This window comes from Monodon monoceros, unplaced genomic scaffold (assembly GCF_005190385.1).
Source record: "Monodon monoceros isolate NGI ecotype Baffin Bay Population unplaced genomic scaffold, NGI_Narwhal_1 Super_Scaffold_17, whole genome shotgun sequence".
Lineage (NCBI taxonomy): Eukaryota > Metazoa > Chordata > Mammalia > Artiodactyla > Monodontidae > Monodon > Monodon monoceros.
Window position 1 is genome coordinate 13,651,271 of NW_021703773.1, and position 15,013 is coordinate 13,666,283.

The following is a 15,013-nucleotide window of genomic DNA, read 5'->3' on the forward strand; positions in this document are numbered from 1 at the left end:
AGGAGTTTATTAATTAATTTATTTATTTTTGCTGTGTTGGGTCTTCGTTTCTGTGCGAGGGCTTTCTCTAGTTGCGGCGAGCGGGGGCCACTCTTCATCGCGGTGCGTGGGCCTCTCACCGTTGTGGCCTCTCTTGTTGCAGAGCACAGGCTCCAGACGCACAGGCTCAGTAGTTGTGGCTCACGGGCCTAGTTGCTCCGCGGCATGTGGGATCTTCCCAGACCAGGGCTCAAACCCGTGTCCCCTGCATTGGCAGACAGATTCTCAACCACTGTGCCACCAGGGAAGCCTGGAACCTGAAATTTGAATCATGGTTTCCCAGGATCACTGGTGGATCCGAGAGTTCCTAGTGGCAGACGGTCTCCTCAGTATAGGCCAGGACACAGATGTGAAAATGCAGAAACAGCGTTGGAAAGAAGTCAGAAGGCATGTGGTGTGGTCCTGGCACAGCCCCTTACTGTTGCCATGTCATCCTTCATCTGTGCTATGGGCATATGACAGCCTCATGACCTGTCTAACTAGGCTGAGAAAAGCCAGTGAAACAAAAATCGTGACAGTGCTGATACGCGCATTTAGGAGCGTGAAAATAGCTCATTGTCTATCATTCCAAGGGAGGTGGTGATTGAGGGCTCTGACCCCTCCACAAGGAGGATGATAGGACACACTCATTTAACTCCACTCCTGTCTGTATTCCCAACAAAATGAGGATTCGGAATAAAGTTACTAGGACAAAGAGACTGGGGCAGAAGATAATAAAACAAATACATGCATACATATCTGTGTGTGTGTGTGTGTGTGATGTTTGTTAAAAGCAGAAGGACAAATGATAACTGGCTCCGAATTTCTAGGCAGAATCACTCTAAGTCAGCAGGCAGGAAGCTGAGAAACAACTCAGTTTGCATCCAGAACCTTCAGAAGCCTCAGGAATTGGTAGCACAGGTGCTTTTAGAAGTGAGGGTAAACAAGGGGCAGAAAAGGAGACAGTTGGTTAAAAGTCTATTTACAAAGCAGTAAGGTGCACAGATCCCCTCCTTAACTCTGCACGGATGGGTGAGTGTCCCTCCCTGCCACACGCCTCCCCAGAAGATTGGAGTCTTATTCTCTAAGGAGGACAAAACAGAAGATCTACACACACCAGACCAGTTGAGTACTCGGGCCAGAGTGCTTGGTTGAAAACAGAAGGATTAACTGAAAATCCCCAACCTCCCTCCCTGACTCTACTCCTAAAATGCTGGCATCCAGGGTAACACTCTTCAGACAGGAGACTGGAAGATCTCCTCTGGGAAACACGATCGGCCTGAGATTCAAATGCCCAGTGACGTACCATAAATGCCCTTGTGCACATGGTTCCCAGTCTGATTTTTAGCCCCCCTCTAACATCTGGAAACAAACAGCCAAGGATCACAGGACATCTGAGGCAAGTCTCAGATATGAAAGGCAAACTCCAGAACAGACAAACAAAAAAGTAACTTGAAGTAAACAGAAACTATGCAAGGACATGAGAATTACTCCCCACTCTTGTCAAAAACAAACAGAAAACTGCCACTGTTACTTTCAGAGAGGTAACAACAAAGATTACAACTTAAAACAAGAATAGAATAGTTTCAGGAAGGAAGAAACAACGACGTAGTGAGCGTACCATATAGCTCAGCCATAAACAGGATTTACACAATCCAAATGATGTAATCTGCTATGATATCATCAAAGTATGATGCAGCTACACTAGGAGAAGTGAGCAGTGATGGGCAGTAAAACTCTGCCTTAATCTTCCACATGGGAAGGTAAGAGCTAATGCTTAAAACTGAAAAAAGAAAAAGATCACATGATGAACAGTAATAGCGAGAGACACGTATGCAAATACGAAAAGAAAAAGTAAAATAACTGAAAGTGACAGCCTTGAGAATGAGGAAGTAGGACAGCTGGGTGTGGTGCTACGGGATTGATAGGCTGATATTTTTAGTAATGAACTTTGAGAACTGTTTGGCTCTTGAAACTACGTGTATTGAATTTTTATAAAAAATAAAAACCAAATTATAAAAGAGCTTAGGCTCTGGCATCAGCCTGCCTGGATTAGTAACTGGTTCTTATCACTGGCTCCTTGTAAGATGTTGGACAATCTACTTAAGCTCTATGTGACTCGATTTATTTCCTCATATGTTTAGAGGGAATCATAGCAGTACTGCCTGATAGAATTATTGTTAGAGTGAAATGAGGTAATGCATGTGAAGCCATGTAGCACGGGACCCGGCACGTGGTATGTGCTCAGTAAATGTTACCTACTATTGTTTTCATTATTGTTGCTTTCTCACCCCTAAAGATCTGATTTAATTGGCCTGGGGTGTAGCCTAGGTATAGAGAGTTTGAAAAGTTACCCAGATGACACTAACACACAGAAAAGGGAAACCAGTGGTCCACAGCCTAGAGGAAGCCAGCTAGGTGAGCAACATAACTATTGCTAAAAAAAGATGATCCCTGGATGCTTCCTTGTCAGTCATCTCCCTCCAGCCCTATACCATCTAGAGGATAAAAAGATGGAGTGTTAACTCCACAGTGTCTCTCATTTTACTAAAGAGTAGTTACCCACCTGGAAAGTTGACTATACAATGAAGTTTTCAAAATTGAACCCATTTGCTCACTTGAATTAGATTTGATTTAAGACATAGGAGAATGCTGACCCTGAAATATACTAAGGCTCAAGCTTAAGAATGTAGCAAAAATCTTAAGGGCACACTATTTAAGCATAAAAAACATTATGGAAAATATTAATAACCTCTAAACTTCAGCGGGAGGTGGTTCAACAAGTGGTATCTTTAGAGCGCTTAGGTTGAACCAACATCAAAAGCTTAGGGAAAAATTCACTTATGTCAGCTTTAGTGATGTACAGGTCTCCCCCAAATCTCCTGGTTAAAAATTTCCAACACAACTCAAAACTAGCTTAAGCAAAATAAAGGGAATATGTAGGGTCAGAAGGCGGGAAGGGATCAGTGATAGAATGAAGGCAAGAGCAGAGGGAACCAGCTCTGGAAGGCCTTGGAGGCCAGCACTGGAATTTGTGGCTCTCGCTGTGTTCCAGGGTCCCCCGGGGATGTGCGGAACACAGCAATGAAAGCAACAATAAAAACCAGAGACGTAAATGTACAGTGCACAAAAGTTAAAAGACAGCCACGTCAGAGGACGGAGAATCGTTCAGGAGCTGAGGAGGCTGATGAGCTCCAAGGAGGAAGGCACAGGGGTTGTAGGGAAAACCACAGTAAGACTTTGGCTTTCCTCTGGGTGAGATGAGAATCCTTTGAAGGGTTTGAGCAGAGCAGTGACAAGGTGTAATTAACATCTCAAAACACTGTACAGGCAGACAACTAAATGACCTCTTTGCTGCATGGAAAATGGACTGCATCAAGGCAAAGCAGGAGCAGGAGGACAAGGAAAAGGCTACTGTCATTTTCCAGGGGAGACACAATGAAGGTTGAACCTTAAGTTGTTATGATGGAGATAAGACCCTGTCACATTATCAGGATCAGGTTCCAGTTCAAAGGTGGAGATGAAAGAACGTGCTGACGGATCCCACCTGGGCTGCTACGAGAAAGCGTCATGTTTGATGCCTTGCTCCCAGGACTCTCTCCCTCCCCAGCCATCCTCAAGCATGTGTCCATCCATCTTCCATCTCTGCCTGTCTCTTGGCTTCACTCTAATTTTCCACGTGGCAGGAGATAGTATGATGTCCAAGAGCCCAAATCCACACCCTCCCATTTAGCGGCCATGGAAGCTCACTTCCTATTTATATATCAGACCTCAGCAAAGCCCTGTCTGAGTCAAGGATCCAACCCTTGTACCAATCACTGTTGTCAGGAAGATGGGATACAATGATTGCCCAGGCTTGGGATACACATTTATCTCCGTGGCCAGGGCAGCAGGGCAAGTTACTGAAATCGGGAGTTAGGAAAAGCATTCCAGACAAGCAAAAACCAACTGTTACCACAGTCTAAGCACCCCTCCCCCGCAACTGAAACCCAAATTATTTTCCCTTTGAGTTTTATCCAACTCCTATGGACCCTGAAGACTCTGCCTTTTCCCTAAACTCAGAGCAGCTTTCAATTTGGGGCACCTACCTCAAAAGAAATATTTTTCTTTTGCTATCAAACAATAAGTACCCAAATTAAAAGTCACAGTGATTTTAAATCTGGCCTCGGTATCTGACTTAGTTTGTCATTCCAAAGCAGGAGGATTGGGGAGGGGGAAGAGAGAAAGTTCATCTCAAATTGCCAGAAAGATCTTTGATTCCAACCCCCCCCACCCGCCCAGTTTAATTACTGAAAGAGATTTTTCTCTCAAATGTTTTCGCAAAGAGCTGCGCGAAGAAGCATTTCCAGTTGGTTCTCTGAGCATCCTGAGATGTTTTAGAGCAAGGCCGGCCTGCATTTTTATCATCCCCGGGCCTTTCTGCACTCTTGGTCAGTTAAGGATTCTTGGCCCCAAACCAGCTCCACAACTAATGTTTGTGTGCTTTGGAAAAACTGCTGAAGAATTGAGGAAACAATCCATGATCTGAAAGAATTTACACATTGTGGTAATGCAGGATTTTGAAAAGCGAGTTTTACAAATGGCAGGGGCCCCTGCGCCCTGTCCACATTAACATCCAGGGACTTCCGTGCAATCAGGGCCTGATCACAGAACCCACCACAGCTGCCAGGCTCATCCTTCCCCTGGAACACCTGCTCCCACACTCGCTGAGAAAGAACTGATTTATGTTGACAGTTTCTTACCCCAAACAACCCTGGGCTGTTTATAGTACATATCATACACTAGTGAGGTTTTCTTGTTCTCTTTTTTCCCAGACGCCCCTCCAGCTCCTCCTTGCCTGCTTTCATTCTTGTCCGTCTGCCACCTGGAAGCAGCAAATGCAGCCGCCCCTCTTGCTCTTCTGCATACCAGAGGCAACCATAATATTTACTGTGGCAGTGAGAGGCCTTCCTGCTGTCCTCACAGCTCAGATGGTGGTGAGAGACAGGGAGAGCCAAATGCGGAACCAGGGCTCTTTCCCAGAGAAGCCTTCTGCTCTGACCCAAACTCCTGGTGTGATCCTGTACAGAAGCCCCCCTCCTTGGCCACCTGGGACACGGTAACCAGGGAACTCCGAGAAGTTTCCCAAAAATGGAACAGTGTCCCTCTAGGTGTTCAAGAAAAAGATTGTTTTTTTGGAAGAGAGTTACAGAAGAGATGAAAACATCTGGTTGAATTTGAATCTAAGAATAGATTTCATGTACCCCAGAGACAACAAAGATAATATGTTAGAGGACAGGAAGAAAATAATATAACTATTTATTTGTAAATATAATGTTTGTGTATGTTTAAAGTAAATATATTAGTACAGAAGGCTAAGTATGCCATTTAAAAATGAATGAATACGCTTAAATTGAAGCTACATGCTCAAATTGTTTTTTATTGCTGAGGGTAGATGATCAAAGGAGTTTGGAAACGATTAAATTAGGAGATACTTATGCTCTTTTCTCACTGAAATTCTGTGGTTCTGTGGTTTTATGTCCTGGGACAAAGTCTGCTGTGGTAGAGCCGATAAAAGGAGGTGAAGGCAGACAACTGTCTGTCCAGGGCTTGCCAGATTCCAGTAGCCTTTCTGCCGTCTGAGCCTCTGGGCCCTATCACCACTCCTGGAGGGAGTGAGAGTGTGAGCAGCTCTCGGGGAGGAGGTGAGGGAGGTTTCAGGCCCAGGGCACACGATGGGCCTTGCTGCTGCCCCATGGTGCCATCTGGGGGCTCCCTCCCTTGTGCAGGTACAATGTCACCAGGCATTGGGACCAGGCTTCTAGTCTTTACAGACTGTCACCAAATGGCACCATCTTCTCCTAGTTCTGTTTAGGTCGTTCTCTGTCCGATGCAGACCATGTCGTCCAGCTTTAGAATGGAAAAGTCTGTCTCTTGATCATCTGCTCCAAGTCTGACCACTTTGTCATTCTTTGTTTGGGATTTAATATATGATTTTTAAAATCTTTTCACTTTTCTTTACTCCTTTCCCATTTGACTTTTCTCATGTACTTGTTCATCATTTTCCTTCTTTCTGTTATTCAATTTCACCTTTGTCTTCTCTTATAAGGATCTGTGGCCAAATCCCTTTAGGCAATTCAGATTGCCAGTGCCCCATGCCGTTCGGTAATCATTTTTTAAAGATTGTATATGGAGTCCAAACCTTCACTTCAATTGCTCCCCATTCCCTTCAGTGCATCTAACCTCTCCTGGAAAAACCCCCTGCCTGGAAAATTCCGATTTTTTTTTTTTTAAACACAGTTTAGATGTCATCTCTTCCAAAAGCCCTCCCTGTTCCTTATACACCATTCAAACAAGCTAATCAATCCCTTCATTGTATTTTCTACACACACTTCTTTTTTATAATTGAGATATAATTGACATATATTACATTAGTTTCAGGTATACAACATAATGATTTGATATTTGTGTATATTGTGAAATGATCACAATAAGTCTAGTTAACATCCATCACCACACATAGTTACAATTTTTTTTTTCATGTGATGAGAACTTTTTTTTTGCTGCATTGGGCTGCTGTGCTTGGGCTTTCTCTAGTTGCAGCAAGCGGGGGCCACTCTTCTTTGCAGTGTGCGGGCTTCTCATTGTGGTGGTTTCTCTTGTTAAGAAGCATACGCCCTAGGCGCACAGGCTTCAGTAGTTGTGGCACATGGGCTCAGCAGTTGTGGCTTGCGGGCTCTAGAGCACAGGCTCACTAGTTGTGGCGCAGGACTTAGTTGCTCCGCGGCATGTGGGATCTTCCCAGACCAGGGCTCGAACCCATGTCCCCTGCATTGACAGGTGGATTCTTAATCACTGAGCCACCAGGGAAGCCCTGTGATGAGAACTTTTAAGATGTACTCTCTTAGCAACTTTCAAATACACAATATTTAATAATATTATTAATTATATAATATATAATTAATATATAATATTACATTAAAATTATATAATATATAGTTAATAATATATTATTAACTATAGTCACCGTGCTGTACATCACACCCCATGAAATATATTTTATAACTGGAAGTTTGTACCTTTTGAGCACCTTCTGCACAAACTCCTTTCACGGCACCAATGACACTTGTCTCCCTTCCTCTGCTAGTCTGTAAACTCATCCAAGGTCAAGGCTGGAGCCCTGCCCAGCAGCTTCTAGCACAGTGCCTGGTACAAAGCAGGCTCTTAAGAAATGGAGTGAATGAAGGGAGAATATCTGAAGCCAACTCCTCTTGGCCTCCCTGTTGATCCACCAGAATGTGGCCAACTGCAGAGGGAACAACAGCAAAGCTAATACTTATTCCATGTGCTTTCAGTGGGAAACCAATGACATATAACTGGCTGAGTAGAGACCACCAGACCAGTTAATCATCCACTCTATTCACGAAGAAGCAGCCCCTTCTCCTACACACGTTGATGAGTATATTCCAGGCTAAAGGACGGCATCTTACTTGCCAGGCTCTAATTGTTAGATTGTTTCTTAAGTTCATTTTCTGTCTTTTAATCACAGTTTATGCATGCCTGTTCCTGGACTTTGAGGATTCAGACTTTGCACCAGGAACACTGCCATTTTCTTGTTCCTGGAAATTCACTGGAAATTTTCCAGTCACCAAAAGGTGGAATCTAACTGAAACACAACTTTCCACGAATACAATTTTCTTCTCCAACAAAAAATATCATTTTTTAAAAACAAATCACCAAATTGAAAACAAGAATGCAGTTTACGAACTTTGATGACTAACTTCATCATCTGACCCATCATCCACAGCCAGGAAAAATCACATACTTTTTCTTTTATATCTTTTGTATCTGAATTCCACCTGGCTTTCTCTCTCTCTCCCTCTCTCTCTCTCTCTCTCTCTCTCTCTCTCTCTCACACACACAGCCTGGACAGTGAAGCTTTCATTCCCAGGCCATGAAATTTTCTGCACCTGTGAGCACTCCTCTCTCAGTGTTATAAACAGGTCTCAGCCCTTTCCACCCAAAGCTCCCTATTAGCAGCTGCCCAGAAACCGACAGAACCCGAGAACCTCCCAGGTCACCCCACCTCTGCCAAAGCATCCCTGCTCCCCAAATCCCCACTCCCACACTGATACACCCATCCCAACAACGTATCCGTGAAGAAAACTCCTCTTTCGAGGCAGGGCAAGCCCGTACTGTCCTCTAACTTCCCTCTCTGGTTGATATTATCACAGTCTTAGAAAACTGAAAACTGAACTTAAAGGCATGTATCCGAGTTCTCAGATCCTCAGCTACCTGAAAACTATGAGACCTTGGATGATTCACTGAGTCTCTGCGGGTCACAATGAAATTTAGCAAACTTGCATGTCCCCCCGGGTCTTTTTCCTTCTTTTTGTCTGATCTGTCCACTCTCCGATCTCTCTGCTTCTACTTAAGGTCATCGTAAGGACAGACAAGACAATGTTTGTGAAATGCCTTAAATTTCTACGAAGGAGGTTTATAAATTCAAAATATTATTGCTTTTGGAGATGCTATTTTTAGTGCTGTGTGAACACTGTTAACATATCTTTATAGATAAATAGAGTTCCTGGTTGGATGGTGGTGATGGTGGCACAATGATATGAATGTACTTAAATGCCCCTGAAATGAACTTTTTACAGTGGTTAAGATGGTAATTTTTTTTAAGATGGTAAATTTTATGTTATGAGTATTTGACCACAATTTTTAAAATAAATATATAGTCAACAACAACAACAAAATCTTTGTATTATCTGATTGTTTAGAAAGCAGGTTTCCTGGCATCCACCTGCTCTGTGTCCCCTTTTGCTTACTTGCGTCTGCTTGCCCTCTGATCTGTGATGGAATCTCACAAAGCATGGGAGGGGACTTGAAGATCGGTGGTCCATCTCACCCCTTCATCCTACATTACATATGAGAAATGAGGCCCATTTGAACAAAAAGATCAACTCTAATTTAAAGTTCCTCCCTCCTACACTGTTGGTGGGAATATAAGTTGGCGCAGCCACTATGGAAAACAGTATGAGGTTCCTCAGAAAACTAAAAATAGAGTTGCCATATGATCCAGCAATCCCACTCCTGGGCGTATATCCAGACAAAACTATAATTCAAAAAGATACATGTACCCCTGTGTTCATAGCAGCACTATTCACAATAGTCAGGACATGGAAACAACCTAAATGTCCATCAACAGATATGAACGGATAAAGATGTGGTACTATATACAATGGAATATTACTGAGCCATAAAAAAGAATGAAATAATGCCATTTGCAGCAATATGGATGCAGATTATCATACTAAGTGAAGTCAGAAAGAGAAAGACAAATGCCATATGATATTACTCATATGTGGAATCTAAAATATGACACAAATGAACCTATCTACAAAACAGAAACAGAATCACAGACATAGAGAACAGACTCATGGTTGCCAAGGGGCAGTGGGCTGGGGGAGGGATGGAGTGGTAGGCTGGGGTTAGCAGATGTAAGCTATTATACGTGGAATGGATAAACAACAATGTCCTCCTGTACAGAACAGAGAACTATATCAGTATCCTATGATAAACCATAATGGAAAAGAATATAAAAAAAGAATGTGTGTGTGTGTGTATATATATATATATATATATAACTGAATATATATATGTATAACTGAATCACTTTTCTGTACAGCAGAAATTAATACAACATTGTAAATCAACTATAATTCAGTAAAAAAAATATATGAAAGAACAATTTAAGGTTCCTAATTTCAGGTCAGATTTTGTTTACCTGGGGGAAAGTAGCACATCAGTCTATAACCATAATATTAGTAACTATCATAATAAAAAGCTGTAAGGACAACCTCCTTCCGCACATCCGCCCCCTGGGGCCCTGGGAGAAAGGCTACAGAAAGCAGAGCCCAGTGCACATCTCTCTGGCCTCCTCTGGGCAGAGGACACCCCCGAGGCCACTGCTCCAGGACCAACAGGCAAGGGGACACACACTGGAGTGTGTCTGATTCCCGTCCTCCTCCCCCTCAGGTTTTAGGTGACCAGCTTTCGATCTAGTACTGACTCAGACAACTGAACGCCAAGTTTCACCAGAGAATGGACATTTTACAAGTGGGTTATAAATTGTCGTTAGGCAGCTCTCAGACAGGTTGACATAACCTCCCGCTACCTTGGCTGAGTGGCACCTCAGTAACTCATCCTGCGCCTTTGGAAGATGCTCTCCCTGGATACAGGTCTGCTGAACATATGATGTGATCACCAGGCAGGGCAGAGTCCCAGGAAAGGAAGCACAATTGCATTAGTCACAGAGACACTGTGAGAAAGTAAGAGGGGGAGGGACCTTAGCCATCTGGTCAAACCCCTCATTTCATAGATAAAGATCTGAGGACAGAGGCACTAGGGGCGGGGCCAGCAACCTGTCCAAGGCTGTCCACTCAGCGGCTTCTGGGAGTGGAGGCCAGACCATTTACCAGCTGGGATCCAGTGCTCTTTCTGCCACCCTAGTCCATCTGTGCCAGGGAGGCAGAAGGGTAGGGGGAAAAGCATGGACTTTGGAGCCAGGCCCAGCCACACATCCCATCTCTCCTTTAATGGCCCTAAGGCTTTGGGCAAGTCATACTCTCTGAGCCTCAGTTTCCTCATCTATAAAATGGGCATAATAATTCTCATCTTTGAAGGTTGGCGTGAAGGTTAAGTTAAATGATGTGTGTGAAGTGCCAGCACAGTTCCTGGCAGAATAAGTGCCCTCACAAACAGTAGCTGTGATTTATTACTATTCTTTGGGCCACCACGGTTCTCTGAGCACAATGGGGCAGGATTCCAAATGCACTGTGGATCCTGCTTGTTGGATGAGGGCAGGCCTAGAGCACAGAGGGAGGACTCCAAGGTGAAATGGAGGGGTACACAGGAGGAAGGGTGCCCCGGCTAGCTGGTGTGCCAGGAGGTCTGAGGGACTCCATGGAGCTGGCTGGCGCATGCCCAGGACACTGTGTTCCTTGGGATTACCAGACACCCACAAATAATTAGATGGCTTTCCCCAAAATCAACAAGATCAGCAAAGAATAAAGCCCTTACATTTCCAGGCTAGAAAAAAAAAAGAGGCTGCCTCCCATCGGCTGGCTTGAGAGAGTTGGGCAAATTAATTCGGATGTGCCCTCCAAGCACACATAAATGAGGGTTCACAGAGCTCCTAGGGGTACACAAGGAATGCTGAATGGCTTAGTTGTCTCCAGACATAGTAACAGAAGATCCACCGAAGCCAGTGGTCCTCAAAGCGTGGTCCTTGGCCCTTTGAAATGCAGCATCTCTAGCCGCCACCCTGACCTACTGAATCCTCTGAAGATGGGCTCCAGGAGATTCTACCAAGCCCTCCAGGCCATTCTTAGGCACGTACAATTTGAGAACCACTTGCCTGCGCCATTTCTCCTGATTTCTTGACTTACAGCACAGTAGCGGCTATCGATTTTGGCTGCACAGAAGCAGTCCGCTGCCAAGGCTACAACCCAGAGCAATTAAATCAGAATCTCTGGGATTGGACCCCGGCACCAGGTCTTTTAAGGCTCCCCAGGTAATTTCAATGTGCAGCCAAGCCTGAGACCCACTGATTTGGAGCAAGAATGTGAATGAAGCAGTAAGTCATTCATAGCATTTGTGTGTGAGCGTATCAATCAACTCAGAATGCTGGGAATTACCATCTTTTCCTTTGCTCAGAGTTTTTGTGTTTGTTTTTCCCACCACTACTTCCTCGATCGTCCTCTGCAGGTTCTGCACCCCCAAGAGAAGTTCTGAAGATACTTGTCCCCCCACCCATTCACCCACCGCTACCACCATCCAATTGTTAACGTTACTGAAATCACTGACTCAAGCTAAGATCTAAGAAAAGGCTCCATTCATTCTAGGTTCTTAGGATCCAGTGTGAATCTGCAAATTGAAGACAATTATGTTTCTGTTATATGTGTGTTTCTTCTGTGTGGGATTTATCTACAGTGTTCCTATTATGTTCATGCATTTTATTCAGCTTTTGGTCCAGATCAGCACCAAAGCAGGCTAATGAGGCCTGTTTTATGTTTTGTTTAGCCTTTGAAACATGCAAGCATCTCACCTGCTAATTGGAGACAGTGGATGGGCCCCAGCACAGTGTTTCCTCAGCTGGGGGAGGGTGGAGAGGAAAAAATAAAAATCAATTTTTTCCCCTAGTATCCTGTGAACTGTACTGCAAGAAAGCTGTTGAGTCGCTTTAAATGACACTTTTAGGTTCTAATAAAAATATGTTTTAAGGGCTTCCCTGGTGGCACAATGGTTGTGAATCTGCCTGCTAATGCAGGGGACATGGGTTCGAGCCCTGGTCGGGGAAGACCCCACATGTCGCGGAGCAACTAGGCCCGTGAGCCACAACTACTGAGCCTGCGCGTCCGGAGCCTGTGCTCCGCAACAAGAGAGGCCGCAGTAGTGAGAGGCCCGCGCACCGCGATGAAGAGTGGCCCCCGCTTGCCACAACTAGAGAAAGCCCTCGCACAGAAACAAAGACCCAACACAGCAAAAATAAATAAATTAATTAATAAACTCCTACCCCCAACATCTTCTTTAAAAAAAAAAAAAGGCCACCTATTGTGTGATTCTATTTTATATATATATATATATATATATGTTTTTAAATGGAGCAATAGGATAGTTTACCTAAGATGTCATCATAAAGGCTAGGCTTACACTTTTAGCTTCAGATCAATTACTTGGAAGCTTTAGAAATCTTCAAGAAGCCCAATTTAGAAATGTGTCCAGTTCCTGGAGTTAACAATCTTACTCTGCCGATGTAACTCAAATGTTCTTTCTCAGGGGCACCCTAGGGTGCCATCTTCCACAAAGCCTCCAGGAGTTCTGAAACTATTCTATTTAAAGAGAAATGGATATTTAATATACTTGTTCATGTTTCTCTGCACATATTAGGCTGACCAAACATCCTGATCACTCTGGAACTTGCCCGTTTTAGCACTAAAAGTCCCATGTTCACCTTCCACTGGGCAACTGGGACAATTGGTCACCCTATATTCTGCCCAGATCTCCTTGCTCACCATCACTTTATAAATCCTCTCCTTCCGTGGGACTCATGCACTGCCTCATCTTAAACCATCAGCACATGTGCTTAGAACACACACACACCTGGTTCCTTCCTCACAATGAGAATGCAGATACATTCATTTATTCTTCCAGAATTTCTACTTCCCATTTTTCCCATGGCTATCACCACCCTCTCTCTCCACAGGGATGATTCCAGAAACATCTTGTTCTTTTTAATCACACCACCAGGGCAAATGCGAAGATGAAAGGAAAGTGATTCCTGTGTTTCAGAGCTCAAACTAGATGAAAGAGTACATCATAAAAGTTAACGAGTGCCTTTTTTCAATGGCGTAAATCTTTATTGCATCTCCATTCATTGCTGGATACCGACCTGCACCGAGTCCACAGTAAGCAAGCTAATAAGTGAGACAAACGTGCTCTCTTCACCCAGTAAGACTCCCTGGCATCCTAGATTTCCTTGTTCCTTGGCTTTCCATTGAACTGGGCAAATGCGTCTTTGGTTTTTGCTATTCCTTATCTTGGGCTGCTAGTAGCAACTGACTGAATCCACTGCCAATTTGTTCTTTCTAACTTCAGTGCTGCTCCAAAATTATTATAATAAACTTGATTAATTTCTCATAGTGGTTCTAAATTCTGTCCACAATGAAGTTCTTTCACCCACCCACCATGTAGTGCATGACTCTGTCATCTACCTTCCTGGGTTCAACATCATGGGATGGACTTCCAGCTACCGTTCACCTCCTACCTTAAATTCTCCCAGGCTCATCGTGGTCATTTTCTCTTGCCCTGTTGTCTTAAATAAGGAAATGTATTTTATTCTCTCTGAGACTTCTTCCTTTACCCTCTATCACTTCCTCTTTTAACATGCTTCTTCCATCAGTACCCATCAGATGTATTTTTCTGCCTTTTGATTTCTCTTTAACATACAAATATGCTTAAATCACAATTACTCTCAAGAAAAAAAGAGGTGATCTGACTCCACTGAAACTGTGGAATTCCTACACCTTTCCCTCTTTTGACCACGCCCGCCATCCATTTCTCCCACCCATTTCTCAACCCTGTGCTGTCTGTGTTTTGCTCCTGCTAAACTGAAATTTTCTTTCAAGTGGTACCAATAAACTACCTGTTAAAATGTGATGTCTCTTCTGAGTTCTCATCCATCTAAGCCTCTTGGCATCATTTGAGGGTGTTGCTGGGATTATCCTCTTTGACGTCTCTCATGTTATATACCCTGACTCTCCTGTCCTCTCACTGGACCACATCACCTCCCGTTGCCTATTCTTCCTCCTGTGCCTCTTCCAGTCTCACTCTGGACCCCATCCAGCATGGGCTTCAGCTATAGCTCCATTCTGTTGACCACACATCTATATCCCCACCTCTGAACTCTCTCCTGAGTTTTCTATCCTTATTTCTAAACACCTAATGGGCAGTTCCACATGGCAAAATCCAAAGATCCTCAAACTCAATACCTCCAAAGTGAAGTTCATAATCATCCCTCAAACCTGTCTCCCTGCGTTTTCTGTCTTAGTCTCTGAGTCTATCCTACTAGAAACTCCTGCATCAATCTTTACTTTTTTCTAGTCCACACTTCCAAGCATTTGCTAAATAACATGTTATGTTCAGCATCAGAACTTTTTATTACAAATAGCAGAATCAAAACTCAAATTAAACAAGAAAAAGAAATGTATTAGCTCATGGAACCAAACCATAAAAAAGGATGGATTCATGTGAATGGTACTAGATTTCTCTCTCCACCTCTCATCTCAGCTTTTGTTTTTGTTTGCCCTCATTCTTGCAGGCTGCTTCATGTGGAAGGGGCCATGGCCACTAGCAGCCCTGAAGGCACATCCCGTTAACAATAATGAGAAGAGACACTTAATCTATATCAGGCACAATTCTAGGCACTTCAGAGCCCGTGAGGCAAGAAAGA

General features: G+C 43.8%; 1 long non-coding RNA gene across 1 annotated transcript in view; it reads right to left on the reverse strand.

Annotated features, from left to right (window-relative positions):
- The window catches only part of LOC114897515, a 178,999-nt gene that overhangs the window by 117,847 nt on the left and 46,139 nt on the right, over nt 1-15,013 (reverse strand). The gene's annotated exons all lie outside the window — the stretch shown is intronic.